The sequence below is a fragment of the Artibeus jamaicensis genome, unplaced genomic scaffold (assembly GCF_021234435.1).
Source record: "Artibeus jamaicensis isolate MK-2021 breed Jamaican fruit bat unplaced genomic scaffold, CSHL_Jam_final contig_780, whole genome shotgun sequence".
Lineage (NCBI taxonomy): Eukaryota > Metazoa > Chordata > Mammalia > Chiroptera > Phyllostomidae > Artibeus > Artibeus jamaicensis.
The window spans coordinates 745,293-761,797 of NW_026521967.1; positions in this window are offsets into that span (position 1 = coordinate 745,293).

Sequence of the window (16,505 nt, forward strand, 5' to 3'; positions counted from 1 at the left end):
TCGTCCCTGGCCCCGGTCCCTCACCCCGTCTTGATTGTGTGATGTTTGCGACGAAGCCTTGCGTGATATTGGAATTGCAGGGCAGATTACGGCTTGTTGCACAAACCACTTCGGCAGAAGAGGAACTGCCGTTCTTTCAACTCTGTGGCCTTGAGCTGGAAAATACACAGTCTCTAGATGACCCTGTTTTCTCATTTTACTCGCTCCTACTTAGAACTCGGAACGCAAAAGGCCCGCACCCCCTCAACGCAGCCGCTCGGTTTCATCTGGATTCGTTCTCCTTTGTCTTACCCTGCATCGTCCAAGGTTCTAGACCAGAAACGACCTGGGGGAGGAGAGAGAGCTGCTGCTCCATGAGGACCAACAACGGGAGCACAGTCTCTTCAGCAGCGAAATGACAGCCGTGTCAGCCTTGCGGTAACTACTGTAAATGAACCAGAAGATTATACTCACAACTCACATATTTATAGCGAGAAAGAATCCGGGCCTGGCGATGAGGGCCGTTCGCAACGTTAACAGATCAGCCCCGCGCAGGGAATTCAGACGTCAGATCAGAGGAGGCGTCTCGGGGAACCGCAGCGTAAGGCTAAGCACATGCAGCGAGAATGCAGAGGCCGAAATGAGGGCTTAGCTTGCAACTGCGAAAACATCCTTCTGATGCACAAAATCCTGTCATGTCCCACGTACACGCAAGGAAGAGCGCATACAGCCAAGCGGAATTTGAATACAAAATCGTAAACAGGGTCTAATTAGCAACAATTGAAAAGTTGCTGAAGTGGGTGAAGGGGAGGTCAAAAGGTACGAACCCCTGGTGACAAGACAGGTGAAGCCCTGGGGACATGGGTACAGCATGGCGACCATGGGTAGCAGCACGGTAAACATTTGGAAGTTGCTGAGAGTAGGTCTTCAAAGTTTTCACCATGAAAAGAGTCTGTAGCTGTGCCTGGATGACTACTGGACTGACTGTGGGGACCATGGTCACGCAGACAAAGTCACTATGTCGTACACCCGAAGCTAATGTGATGTTACATATCAGGTATGTCTCAATAAACAAAAACAAGCCCCTAAGTTAAATCAGGGCATTTGCAGAAAAAGGGTGACGGGCCTCTCTCTGAAGGCGCTTCGACTTTCGAACTCAGCCAGCCCGTGGGGAAGGGCTGTCTCTGGCTGTCCCTGGCTGTGCCGTGTCCCTGGGCCCCGAGCAACTGGCATCCCTGGTCTTCGCACACAGCTGGGGTCCAGTCATCGGGGAAAATGAAACTCTGCACAAACGCCAGCAGGTCAGAGACAGGAGGACAACGTCCCTTCTGTCCTCCGAGTCCTATGGTCGCACGTCCTCGTCAATAACTAAACTCCCCTTGCTCACCTGTGTCTGGGTCCCCTACATGGTGAACAGCCTTGGCCGGCTGTCACGCACCTTCTGGGACAACCTCTCTCTTCCATTTCTGCCGAGTGCAGGACGACATCCTGCCATTGTTACTTAAACAGGACACTCGAGTTCAAGCACTTCTTTTAGAGTTAAACCCACACACCTCGTCTGCAGGTGAACCACTTAATGGGCGAGGTGTATGTCTATCAGGGGGCCTCGTCTGACTCAGTGAACAAAACAAAGAGGTGTTTGAACAGGCTCCTATCTTAGCACGTACCCAGCCTGCGTGACAGGGACATTAGCCTGGGTCGACAGTCCCAGAACCACCCACAGACCTGCAGGGGTGTCACGTGCTTATCTGGGCTGCTTCCCTGAGGTACAGAGAGCAGACTGCACTGGAGTACGTCTGAGTCTCCAGTTTCCCACGAGGCAGAGAAAAGACGGAAGGAGTTCGAGGCAGGAAGGACCTGAAGCGTAAACATGTTTGGCACCCTATTTCCATTAAAGTAGTAACAGAGGAGACAAAGGGAGGCATGGGGAAGAAGTGATTGATTCTATTCCCAATAATAAAGTATTAAGAAATTGCCTGGATAGGCGTCTTCAAAAGGAGATACAAGAAAATAAAAGCTACAAGAAAATAAAACCAATCCCTTTTCTAGTTGGAGACCAGGGGTAACTACGAAGCATAGTTTGAGGTTGTTGTTCTAACTTATTCAGATCAGTAAGGGTTTTGCTATAAACATGAGACTTCCTTTCTGGCTCAACTGCCCGTTCCTCTCGGTTTAGGGGGGAGGTGGGGATTGCCACTGAGCGGGGCGGCAGGGCCCACCCCCTCCACCCCCTCCACCCCACGAGGAAAGAAGGGGTTTTCCCTGCAGGCAGGGCTGAGCGCAGACTGACCCCAGGTGAGTGGGCAGGGGCCCACGGCCATTTCACTACAACAAGCATCCCCAGGGCCTCTTTACAAGACGCAGAGCCCCCCTTTTCTCCCCAGGAATCGGGCGGGTTGATAAAACTTCCCAAAGACGTGCTGGTGATCGTACCATCTGACGGCGTTAGGGTCTCAGTGACTTTTCTGCTCCGCAGAACCCTGGCCAGGTGAGAGGTCATTTGCTCTGCTGCTAAGAAAACTGCCTCTGAATGGCCATCGCAAATGCACAGGTAAATTAAAAGTTTTGCTGTTAGTAGATTATTAAGAAGCTTAATGGTTCTTTTCATGCAACAGCAAGAACAAGGAAATGTAGTATTTTTTCTCTACTACTGAAAGTTGCGTTCTTGTGGTTTAATTCACAATAGTCACTTGTTATTTTCCTCTCTAGGCAAGTTCTGAAATCTGAGCTTCAAATGAAGCAAACACAGGAAGGAGAGTTTGTAAAATAGACCTCAGACACCCATGATCACGAGGGTGTCTGCTGGCATCGGGATAGAAACTGTGCTGTGATTTATGATGAGCATTAAAACAGACCTAGATAACAACTCGGTGGTGTCAGGGCCACCGCAGGGGTCTCTGATCTCAATGTGACACTTGGGTAGTTAGGGTGCCCCAGGTGGAAAAGAATCACAACGCGAATGGCAAAAAGAAAATGCCGGAGGAAAGTCTATTTTCAAACACATTTCGTCGGCACCCCAAAGCACGCTGAGTATCATTTTGAATTTGAGTTCAAGCGTCCGCAAATAGCAGGTATTTGTCAAGTGCCACGCTCTTAGGGTCCGAGGAAGACTTGAGTTTCTCCTGTCGCTCCTCGCTCAGCAGATCTCCGCAGCCATTTCTCTCCAGCTCGTGTCGCTGAGGGCGTTTCAGGGTTGAGCGGGGTCCATATAATCAGGACTACAATCATGGCCAGGATTCAAAACCAAACTCAGCAAACTTGTACAGTCTACCTTCAATGGCGCCTGTATCCAGTGCGTATTTAAGTTAAAGAATTTTTTTCAGAAATCAGTCAGTTTAACTTACTATATTAAAATGCCAAAGTATGAAAATCACACAAATCATAAAATCGTATTGATGAATGCAAAAAACCCCACATTTTATGTAATTCAACATATTCAGGATAAAACCACCTGAGGAATCAAGGGCAACATCTTCTAATTCATAAAGAGCTTCTATAAAAATGTATCACTATAATTATACTTAATGGTGAAAGACCATTTTTCAAGATGCTCCTAAGATCAGAATAAAGGAAGTATATACACTCTCATCACCCTCATTCAACACACCGGCAGACGTCCTCCACCAGTGGAATAAGGCAAAAACACAAAAAAGTGAAATTGCAGTCAGGCAGGTAAAAAATGGAGAAGTGAAAGTGTCCACATTCAGAGACGTCCTGGTTTCTCTCTGTAGAGAAAACCCAGGAGCCGACAACAAAACTCCGGGAAGTGATGTGCATGTTTATCAAGGCTGCAGCGTAAACAGAACAAATTTTAAAAGGCGGTGCCGTTTAAAACCATCCAAAATAATTGGGTGGAAACCCAAGGAAACACAAAATGTGGTGAAATGAGAGAAATGTAAGTAAACGGAGAGACGGGCCACGTTGGCACACTCGGTGTAGCCAAAATATCAGTTCTCCCCAAACTAACACGTAGGTTTAACGAGATCCCTCTAGAAATCCCGGCCCGGCTTTCTGTCCTTCGGGCGACGGCATTGCAACACCTACAGGAAAAGCAAAGGAGCCTGAATACCCAGAGGTGTGCAGGCAGGTTCACACACAAACCTGCACACGAGGGTTCACGGCAGCTCTGCTTAAAACAGACAAAAGCCAAAACCCCAAGGACCCCTGGAGGAGTAAAGGGTTAAGTCCGTCGTGGTGCATCCGCGGCAGGTAAGAGCACGCGGCAGTAGAAACGAATGCACCGCCACTCGCCTGCACCTGCCGGGGAGGATCTCCAGCAAACTCTGCTGAGTGGGACAGTCCCCAAAGGTTACGATTCCTTTCGCATAGCATTCTGAGATTCAAACAGAAATCGTGGAGATGAGGAACAGGTGGAGAGTGACCCTGGGTGAGGCGGGAGTGGGCATGTGACCTCGGTGGGGACCGGAACATTCCACACCCTGGTTGTGCGTCAGTGCCCTGGCCGAGACCTTGACCTTGTGCGTGGCCTTTGAAGACGTCACCACTGGGGGAAACTGAGTAAAGATACTGGAGACATATCGGCATTAATTTTTGTAACTACTTGTGAATCTGAATCTATCTCCAAATTAAAAAAAATGAGGAAAGTATATGTAGACCAAGGCAAATTTCTTTTTCCTAAGAATATTAAGTCCTGCTGATCCTAAATCCAAAAAAAACCCCACACATTAGATTTGAGAATATATTGCTAGTAGGTAACACAACCTGTCTGAATCCAATCTTAGCGGGGAAGTGAGGGAAGAGTGTGTGTTTCTGGAACAATGAACATGCATACGCCCACTGACCTGGTTAGTGACGTTAACGCAGAGTGTTACTGTGATAAGCTTACCACAACTGTTCTGTTTGGTAAGCTCACGTTTCATTAACAGACACGTCACTGACATGCAGGTCAAATGAGTAAATGTGTTTAGACTTTACAGAAGAGAAATTTGGGGACGGAGAAACATCACACACAAATTAAACCTCCTGAATTTTCCCATATACTGTGATGAAGTGTGTAAATTACAAAGGAAATAACATCCCTCTAACAAACCCATAAATAGTTTCTAATAACTTGGCACACTTTCCAAGTCACCCTGGAATAAATTTTTTTGATACTTGATAGCAAATATAATAAACACTCTTACTTGGTAGACAAATAAGGGGTTTCTAAAAATAAAAGACGGCATTACTCCGAGGAAATGAGGAAAGACATAGGGAACAATTTTTAGGAACGCGCATTGTTCTGGAAATTGCTGAGGAAAAGGATTAGGTTTTACAAAAAGACCACGTTGGCACACTTTTCTCTTAACAACACTAATTCTATTTTCTCAGTGAAGCACCTTGTCTCCGCAGCCCCGGTGCCGTCCCCTCGTGAAGAGCCCATCTGTGCTGCGGGCACTTTCGCGGGTGTCCCTGGTGAATGCTAATGGGAAGACTCCATTCACGCCCGACAGTGTCTCTCAGAACCGGCTCTGCTTCCCACGTCGTGCTCGCAGGAACACAAACTGCCTTTCAGCAGTCACTTCTCTCCGTGAGCTGCTGTCGGGGACACGTCCACACCCCGCTGTCGAGTCCCACGCAAGCCCACCTGCCGCATATTCCCAGGGGGAGCCTCCCACCCCTGACAGGACCGTGGCCCTGCGTGACCCAGAAATGCTCTGGGCCACTCCTTCGGGCGCTGGAACCCAGGCGACAGTGTGCATCCCACAGTGGGAGAACAAAGGGGCAGCAAAGGAGGCGCCCGCCAGGAATCTCACTAAGCGTTAGTGAGACTGATTCCTTCCTTCCCTTCCCTTCCCTTCCTTTCTCCTTTCCTTCTCTCTCTCTCTCTCTCTTTTTCTTTTCAGATATTTGTGCTTCACCCCAGAACACTGGCGTGGCCCTGGACAGTGGAGCCTGCCCAGCTGCGGGGTCCAGGGCAGGGGGCGGGGCTGGGGAGCAGGCGGACCAAGGCCGCTGTGCCGATGCGCACTGGAGACCGCATGTGGCCCCCCAGAACCTGGTCTCGGGGGCGCCAGCCTTGACCACATTACCCCTGCCTTATTTTTGCTTCTCATTATTTATGATCTGTTGGGTTGGCCAAAAAGTCCATGTGGTTTTTTCCTTACAATAAGAGACATTTTTCATTTTCATCAATAACTTGATTGATTTGGGTATTTCGAGTCTGTCGGGTCTCTCCCTCATGACATAATGTTGATTGTTCACAATTAATGTCTCAGTTTGATCGCTATCAACTGCAGCTGGTCTACCGGACCGAGGAACATCGTCCAACAAGAAGTCTCCAGCATGAAACGTCACAAACCGCGTGTGACACATTCCATCAGCCACAGCACCTTCCCCACACACAGCACAGATCATGTTGGCATTTCAGTTGCATTTTTACCTTTCTTGAAATAATAAAGCATACTATGCCGAATATGTTGCATATTTTCTTCCATCTTTGAGATTAAATGGCTACACAAAAATACACCAGTTTTGGTAAGTTTTCTTTTTGAAATGCACATTGATATGACAGCTGTCGCAATACAATCTAACAAAATTGTTTCAAATGACGTTAAAGACAACTACACATTACGAGAGAAACTTATGGAAAAAAACAAACAAATTTTCCGGCCAACCCAATATACACACAAGACAACACGACCGGAGCAAGGAGGAACTTCCCGGACAAGACGCTTCATTGACGGGCACAGCCTCCCGCGCTTATTTTTCATCTGTACGTTGCCTTCAGTGAAACATCTTTTCACGCGTTTACCTATGTTCTAATTATATTTTTAGTGCCGAGGAAAGCCCTTCGTTTTAGAAGTGAGGGAGCCGAGCAACAATTTCTGGAAGGGCAGGAGCGCTGCCCTTCTCTGCAGGAATCCCCGTGACAGTGACAGCTGAGGGCTCAGGCCATGCGACAGGGACAGGGACTGCAGAACCGCACAGGTTCCTTGCCCGGGTCAGAAACACTGACAAACAAGCAAACAAAACCAGCAGGGGACCCAGCCTAGAGCCTGCTGCCTCCTCCGCTGTGACCTTTGACAGGAGCCTGGTGACCTCGCCCAGGGGTGACCCTGGCCGAGTGCGGACTCCGAGGGGCTCTGTCTGGGAGCAGCACCGTGACCGTGAGGTGCCCTGCGGCCCCGTCAGGGTTCCCCCCCCCACTGTCATGCGCACCAGGAGGAGGAGAAGGGAGACTCGCCACGTTGCCTGGCAGAACTTTTCATCGCTGCGTCACCGCGGAGACATTTAAAATCATTGAAATAGGCTGTCCGGGGTCCCCCTCGGCACGTCCCCGAGGTCCGCGGCTCTCTGTGGCACCTTCTCCACAACCGTACCCTCCTCTCGCTGTGTTCATCTCTGTCTTTTCCAGCACATTCCGTCTGTTTCTTTCCTCTCCTCACATCACAAAAGCTGCTTCTTTGATTCCTCTCTTCTCATGGGCTTATTATTTCTGAAATTGAGTTCTCTCCATTTCTGATCCATTTCCTTAGATGTCCCCTCTTCCTTTCTGTCTTATTCATTGGCTGGCTTGTTCCAGAAGCAAACGGCAGACACAATACATGTATGCGTGAACTAAGTTTTCAAAAACTTTGGGTATGAAGCTGTCAACTCTTTTTGACTTGAACATGTCTCCTGTTTATTAAACTACCTTTATAAAGGTTTTTTTTTTCAATCTTCTCTGGGTTGGAGGTGGGGGCGCTGCAGTGGTATTCCTGAAAGCAGACAGTTCAAGCAGAAATATTTGGAAGGGCATCCAAGAAGAAATGTGTATAAGAAGCCAAATCACAGAATCTCACTGGGTTCCTGATGCTTCTCGAAGTGACAGGAGGGACAGAAGCCAAACATCCTACGCGCCTGCATCCTTGCAAATCCTGCGTTGAAAGACTTATAAACATCGGAGACACTCAGCAGATGTGCTAAGGCTGGTGGTGTGCTGGCCCAGGCCAGGTAAACTCACTTTCGGGAACTTTTTCGAAGGAGACCATGGATGGTTAGAGACCTGCTTCGTTCCCCAGATCTGTTCTCTAATGAAATCCCCTCTCCCCGTATGTCTGCCGCCTCATTCCCTGTCACTCTTGCCACTAATTTAGAACAGGAGTGGACTTCACTCCCCCACCGCCTCAGCTCTCATATCCAATTTTACTGCTGTCCATGACCTTGGCCCCGTTGAACGACAGACTTCCTTCTGATCACCATGGTGGCTAACAATGGAACCTGTTCTCTCCAAGTAGGTGATGTCGTGGGCCAGAGAACCGTGTGTTGGGCACTGTCAAGAAGCAAACCGGTGTCTCTTAGTGAGGGTTGTGACAGCCAAACGCTGACGGTGGGACGGCTCACTAACAGTCATTTATCATAGTTCTGGAGGCTGGGAAGCCCAAGGTCAAGGTGCCAGCCAATTCGGTTCCCTCATGAGGACGCATTCCCTAGCTCCCTGATGGCACCTTTTTGCTGTGTCCTCACATCACACACATGCGCACACACACACACACACACACACACACAGAATGAATCTTCCTACAAGGACTGCACTCCCATCCTGAGGGCTCCATCTCCAGGACTTCATCTGAATGTAATCACCCCCACGGGCTCCACCTCCAAAGACCACGGCACAGAGGGGTCAGGGCTCTGACGCGTGGATCTGGGGGCCCCACCCGGTTCTCAGCTTACCGAGGGCGGGACGGCCTCCTCGTCGTGTGGGAGATGAAGTGTCACTGAAAGAAGCAGGCTTCGGCAGCACAAGAGTCCGGGGACTGGTCTTTCTGTTACACGGGACAGCAGGCCCCCTGGGTGTCCCCTGCCAGTGTCCCACTGACCCGGTGTCCTGGGACTTCAGGGAGGGAGATGGACGGAAGCCTCAGGGGGACGTTGGCCCCTGTGCTGGAACCTCCTCAATCAGCGTAGGTTTCGGGAATCTTTTGACCTCTCACACAAAAACTTCCCCAGCTACTTATCCCTGGACCTAGGCCCAAAGCTGCGGGGCCGGTGGGGACACGCTCTGACTGGAGGGGACAGTAAAAGACAAGTGAGCCTGTCAACATCCCCAAAGTGAACACGGACTTGGGAGGGCAGACAGAAGACAGAGGCCGTGCACTCCAAGTAATCCGATCCCGTGTGCAGACAGCAGGGAGCGACCCGTTTTGTACCCCTGCTGGGAGAACGTCAGTGAAAGTCACTGGAATAATGAGACACATACCTATAAAAAAAAAGAACCGGCAGTGGGAGAAAATGAATGACTGTCACTGGATCCTAGGATGAAGGCAAGGTGCCAAATATACAGAAAAACTAAGAACCAACCAACAGAAAGGCCAGGTGCCTGATCAAAGAGAAGAGAAGTTCACGGTCAGTGAGGAGACTGACTGTGTACACAGCACCCCCACACCCTGACGTTCACACTGACCTACACAGGCACCTACACGCCCGCTCCTCCTGGGAAATGGGGGAAATCCTACTGAGGGGGAGGGAACTGTACCCAAAAGAAAGGGGAGGGAGAGGGAGAAGGAGACCCGGCCTCTGAGGGAACATTCTGGAGGGTCAAAGGGGGAAAAGAATCACCCACAACAGGACTGATGAGCGAGAAGTAGGGAAGGAGAGAAAGGCCTGCCTTGGCATTTGAGAGGTTTGGGGCGCAGTCTATTTTTCTAGATGTTCTGCAATACTTTAAACGTGGAATTTTCTCCAAATACACGTTACATTCAACATTACTTGTAGTAGTTTCAGGTGTAGAGCGCGGTGGGTAGACAATCCTGCACCTTACCGAGTGGCCCCCTGACACCTCCAGTGCCCACCCGGCACCAAGCAGAGTCATCACTGACCGTGCTCCCTGGGCCGTCCCTCACATCCCGTGACTGTCCTGTAACTACCGGTCTGTCCTTGTCCACCCCTCCCTTTCCCGCCAGCCCCCAAGCCCCTCCCCCCGGCGACCTTCAGTCTGTGTCTCTGAGTGGGTGTCTGTTTTCTGTGCTCATTCACATCGGTCTCATCTTGATCCCACTGCTCACGAGCTGACGGATTGTTCTCCACTTGACCCCGTGGAGTCACAGGGCAGCAGGACTGTTACACGGGACCAGTCCCAGGACAGCGTGGAGCTCTGTCTGAAGCGGCGTCGGGGCCAGTGCTGAGACCGGGCAGACGCCACGCTACAGAGGTGGCCCAGCAGAGAGGAAAGGGCGTCACAGCAGGCTAAGGAGATGGCCCGGCGCTGTGGACACCGAGTGGAGCACGAATCCCGGAGCTGCGCCATCTGCTTCTCCCGCAACCCTTGTGAGCACCTCAGTGTCCCATGAACCACTGTCTGCACGTGGACTTGGAGACACCGCGGTCACCACACCTGTGCAGTGCACTGAGGTGTCCAATTGTTTCCTCACCGCGAAGTCCCCAAATTGTCAGACCGACAGGAAAAGCCAGAAGGGCAACCCCGAGTCTGAAGGGAACTATTTGTTGTCTGCACATGCCTGGGTGGGGCAGGCAATGGTCCTGGCTCACACCTGCAGTTTTGGAAGTGCGTCCTCTCCTCTGGCCCTCACCACGGTTCCGGATGGCAGGTCAGGAAGCGCCCATTCCCGCTGAGCGAGTGGTAACTGCACACTCGGGCTTCGCGTAAACAGACACGTCACCTTCCACAGTCTGTGCACAAGGGGACCCCAGACTGTGACTGAAACACGGGAGGTTTGAGGGACTCGGGAGTGAAGACAAATTACGCGGTGCCTTTGCCCCTTTGGGTGGCGACACCCTCTATACAACCTGAGACTCGTTAACCACGCACCTGGGCCCCAGCCAAACACGGAAGCTCCTGGATCCCGCTGGCCCCCCACCCCAGGATGCTGCCTGCATCCTTGACGTAAACGCTCCGCCATCCACCCCCCACCCGCTTCTCAGAGCTCTGCCCCGCACTGCCCCACGCCCTATCCCCACCTGCACCTCCGCCGTCCACCCGGCAGCCAGGTCCCACCAGTCTTGCTCTCTGCACACACCTCCTGCCTCCCAGTCCACCTGCAGCACCAGCACGATTTCCCGGCCCGCTCTCCGCACGCTGTCCGAGCCGCCCCGCTCCTGCACACTCCCCGGTCCAGGCCGCAGCCCGAGCACAAGCACGCGGCGTTTCCCTGCAGGTTATCCGGCCCGTCCATGCCATTCTGTCCTCCATGCTTCCTTCCCTGCGGCTGCGGTTCTCTAGCCACGAAGAACTTCCTTGGTTTTTAAGCACAGTGTTCACTGTTTAAAACGCCTTTGAGTGCGGGGCTGCTCTTCCTTCCTGGGTCTCTCTCTCTCCTCCCGACTCTTCCCCACTCCCTCCTCCCCACACACCACACGTTCCTGAGTGGAAGTCCTCTTTCTAATCAGGCTCAGTCGAGCGGACCTCCCCGGAGGCCTTTGCAGGGCCTGCAGAGTTTGTCTCTGGAACAGCAATCGCCGCTGCATTTTACATTTCTCCCTGGGACCATGAACCCGTGTCTCTCCCCAACTGGACTGGAAATGGCACGAGTTCTGCTTTTAATCACCGTGGTGCTCCTGAGCCCCATTAGAGTTCTTGGCAGGTGGCGGGTGCCCCTTAAATTCTTGTGGGGGGAAAAGAGAAGGAGGGAAGGAGGGAAGGAGGGAAGGAGGGAAGGAAGGAAGGAGGGAAGGAGGGAAGGAGGGAAGGAGGGAAGGAGGGAAGGAAGGAAGGAAGGAAGGAAGGAAGGAAGGAAGGAAGGGAGGAAAGGAGAGAGGGAAGGAGAGGGAAATGTAAGGAAAGGAGGAATGATAGAAAAGAGGGAGAAAGAAATTAAAGAGTCTCTAAAATGATAAATTTATGAAAACTTATCATCGCGATGTTGCAAAGGAACCATGAGATTCACGAAACTATACCTCAGTTTTCTGGGTGTAGAGCACTGGAGACAAGATGAGAGAGACACAGTCCTTCCATCGTTTGGCATCAGTGACAATGATAAATAAGTGACCGTCAGAGGGCCTGGTGCCACCAGTAACAGTACACACGCACTCAGGTGAAATAAACTTCCATCAGGTTGGATGGAGTCACCGTGTAAGAACTATCAGGTATCTATTATCGCTGATAAGCCAGGTAGCTCTGCATGGCAGTTTTTACGCTATTGTGGAATTCATGATCAGTGAATTTTAGAAAGAGGCCTTTATGTTGAAGGAATCTAGTGACATGGCCAGGAACTAAAGTGAGGAAATAAATTAACTACAGAACGCACCATCAGGAAGCAGGCTATCTGTACACTTACTACAGCAAAGGGCGCTGTGACCACATTTCAGCGTCAGGCATTTGACTTGGAGACGCCTGTTGAGGAAGCCCACTGTCAACAGTGCATGTTAACTCAGAATAACATCAACAGCAACATTGTCTCTTTATCCAATTTTTACCAGTAACCTGTAACACGCATGTGACAAGGGTCTGGTTTGCTCCAGCTGTGTCCCCACTCCTGGCCCAGTGTGTCAAATCCTGTCATCAAGAACAGTGAAGACCAGTGATGCTCAGTGAAGGAATGAAAGACATGGACCCAGGTGACCCCAACCAAACCGGCAAAGGTGACAGGGATCAGCACGTATCCAACCCTCCCCCCAGACCTGGGACAGACCAAGTAGTACCCAGGTGACCTCGCATTCACGGTCCTTTGCAGGGGTCTCTCAGGACACATGCACCCCACTGCTGAAATGCAGGGCCAAGCAAAGAGGCCGCCCTTAGTGCGTGGCAGGTGAGGGCAGGGACGGGTCTCAGGCCCCTGCCCAGGAGTGGCTGCCTGAGTAGCAAAGCACTTTCTGAGCGGGCAGTTTGCACATTAGAAGTTCACACCTTCCTTACTCCCGCCTGCTTTCAATCCCACTTTAGCTCATCCTCACTTTTGATAAGCTCCGAAATATCAAGCCTTTCCTGAGTGTTGCTGAAATACAAAATGTAGAAGATGTCATGCTTACTAACCAATCAAAGTAATTCAACTCTGCTTATTTTTAGACCATCTTTCCTCGCCTCCCACACATACCCACTGCTATTCTAGAATTTTCTTTTGACAGCAGGCCCCAAACTCTAACTGTGGAGCAGAGAAAGTGTTTTCACACCAAGCCCACTGCTGTAAGCCTCCTAATCTTCCTCCTTCTTCAGTGACGAATTTCCTACAAGGAAATATCTTACTAAGGAGTTCAGAGGGTCCAGCGGGGGGAACCATCTCCAAGGGCCCAGGTGCTCAGCGAATGTTTGCTGGACAGAAATGCACGGATCCCCTTCGCCGCCCGATCTCTCTGAACGAAGCTGTACATTCGGCTAAATCATCCGTATCAATGATACAAAGTGCATATGAAGTTGAAAGGCTCACTTTTTGGTTTCAAAAGTAGCTGGCCACTTATCAAATTAATCACTAGTTGTTTTAATATATAAAAATGCAGGGTTCAAATTGCACTGCTTGAATTGCACATATAATAGCTTATAAGCTGTTTTGAAGTGTCTTCAGCTCTTCTCATGTTGACAACATGCAAATGATGTGACTAAAATGACATGCCATTAAAATGACAAGTCTATTTTTTAATCGTTTGAAGTTGCACGGTGTTTGGTACAAGGGCAACTCCACGCCTACTTGATATGTTCTGAATTAGCACCGAGCTTAGCAGTGATTTGCCTCAACCTGCTCATTGCAAAATGCAGGCTGCACGTCTGGTCACTCGCTGAATCTGAAAAACAGGTGCTACCCGGTCACTTGGGTTTTCCAAGGAGACAGCTACTTCCCCAGATGAGCCTGGGAGGGGCTGTGAGTCGGAAGGGTTAGGTCACTTCATTCAGCCCCCAGCCTCTCCCTCCTGCTGCTCCTTTCCGACATGAACGCACTGTGCTGCGGATTTCCCTTCGCCCTCGGATGCGCCGTGCGGTGCGAAGGCAGGCTCCTCATCATCACGCCGTCACACCCGACAGCTTGGGGAAGCAAGTTCCATCACAGCGAGGGTGGCAGTGACAGGGGCCAACCCATGTTCAGCTCTCCTTTTAAAGTGGACACAAGGACGCCCATACAGATTCATAGTGTGTGTGTATGTGTTTTAAATTCCGAAACATCCACTGTGGTGTGACTGTGTAATCGGAAGTGGAGGGAATCCCATCTGGAAACACGCCATTTTTTGACATAGGCATGAACTGCCCATGAGAGTTCTCCGGAGCCTAGTCCACCCTTGACAATGAACCTGTTGTTGGGAAATGAGAGATAACACGATGCTAACTAAGACCCCAGACGTCTCAGTGGGTAAATCTGTCCTGTTTCACCCTCAACTCCGACTTTACACTCGATTTTGATGAGAGGTGCGACGATGTTCGACTAGGAACAGGTGAAGCCACCAGAATGACTTGCTGATCTCAGGGGGTGTTCTCCTTCCAGTCTTTCCAGTCTGTGGGTGTGGTGACACGAGCCTCCCGGGGCCACCAACAGGTGGAGCGGAGTGACCCGGAGGGAGCTGTGCCTTCCCCTGGCGCTGTGATGTGGCCTCTGTCCAAAGGGGATGCCACGCCCTTGACTGTGGTGCTTGGGTGTGCACGTGACAGGTTACGGGGCGTGAGCTGGTCCCCCATGGGGAGCCCGCGGCCGATGTCCGAGGCTGCAGAGAGGAGTTCTCTCCCCCTGCGGCTGTGTGTACAGTGCCCTGTGGCTCTCGGAGCTCCCAGCAGCCCTCGCTCCATCCTGAGCAAGACCTGACGAGACACTCTCAGCTGACGCAGGGGGCAGAGTCCGAGGGACCCCAGAGGAACAGCCAGCATTGGCCACGGGCCTCGGGCTCCAGCCACATCCGAGCCTGGTTGTCACGTAAGCCACTGGATTGCCTTTGCGGGTTGAGCTGATTTTAGGTGCAACCTCTGATCCTTGCTACTGCGCATAGCACCGATGACAAGGTGGCCTACGATGAGGATGTCACCTCCTTGGGCCTGCAGACCAACCCTGCCCGATGACTCCCTCCTCCTCCCCAAGCCAAAGAATAACAAAGACAAGTGGGACAGCACTTGAGAAAAGCAACGTCCTTGGGACACACAGAGTGGCACTTACCTACGTCAGTGACTCCGAGAAGGTCACAGGGCCTCTGCCCCACGCCCCCTGCTCTGCAGGGGACACTCTACCAGTGGCCTGGGCCTGGGGACACTGTCTTCCTGACAGGCACCTCTGTGATGAGTCAGCGTGTAGGAAACCGTGTTCATACGCTTATGACCTCAGTCACACACGTGGTGCTTTTCAAATTAGAATCATTTCTTTGGTATGTTGTTTGTGTGCTTATTGTCTGAAAAATGTTAAAAGCACATAAGATACTATACATGAACACGTGCTACCTGTCAAGTCCCGTACAAATGTAAAGGCTTTTAGAAACGGTTTTAACTTTGGACTTCAGGATACGATCGGTCACAGTGGTGTACAGCTTTTTATGCCGACAGAAGGTCACCTGATTTGGTGATACTGGTTCCATTCAGGCTGTTCCTGAAACAATGCTTTGAACGGTTTCATAAAGGCCTGTAAGTGAATAATGTGTATAATAATGATTTCTTGCTATGCCAAATAGATTAAAATATTCTATTTAAAGTCTAATAAATATTAAATGCCTATTTCATTCTGTTTCTAATAACTTTGGCAAGTATTCAGAGAAAGTTCCATTTCTCCTAGAAAATTAAGTGTGGTTTCACATATGCAGACTGTCACACGCATTACAGACACACCCCCAGGCCCTCTCCACTCTCACTGGGTAGAAGCCGGTCCTGTCTCTCAATCCCTCCGTGTGGGACAAAAGTTAGACACAGACCAGAGTCTTCAATCCATCTGTAGTGTTTTCACTGGCATGTGACCAAACGCCGATGCTAGAGAATTCTCATTTCTGATCTATTAATATGGTTCAGCAACGTTTGTTTATTCTAAGGGTAAGATGCCCATGAAAAAAAGTGCTACCAAAAAATAGTCTGATAGTTTCGATTTCCTTCTCAGGGAACTCACCCGAAGGGCGCAAGATGCACTAACGGCCATGCAGGTAGACACAATATTCTCGCTTCGCAGAAAAAGCAAACTCCAAAGCAGAGGGAATGGCTTGTCCCCGCCCTGTGAGAGGAACAGGGGCATGAGAGGTGCCTTGGAAGGCCAGCCTGTCCCCGTCCTGCTTGGAGTGCATCCCCATGTCTGCACATTGAATACGTGTGATGAGGACCGAGGGACACAGCTGATGCCGCTGGCTCTGCCCGATGCCACTCCTGGAGCAGAGGGGTCAAGGCCGGGACAGCCCTGCAGACTTCCACCTGGACAACTCAGCCCTGGAGACTGAGTTGGGAGGGCACCTTCAGCCACAAAGGGCGTATCGCCAGATGACCATTCTCAGAGAGGCAGGGACGGCCTTTCCTCTGGGAGTCAAGGCAATGCCCATGAACCTCTTGAGGCCACGCCAGCATCCTGGAGCTGGCTCCTGCCCGTCAGGCCACCCACGGTCTCTGCAGGGTCCACCCTGAGGTGCAGCCCCTGGTTTCTGTGCAGTGAGCTCAGACGTGTTTCTACCACCGCATTTCTCTAGATGCTAAGCTCACTGACACGCTCACA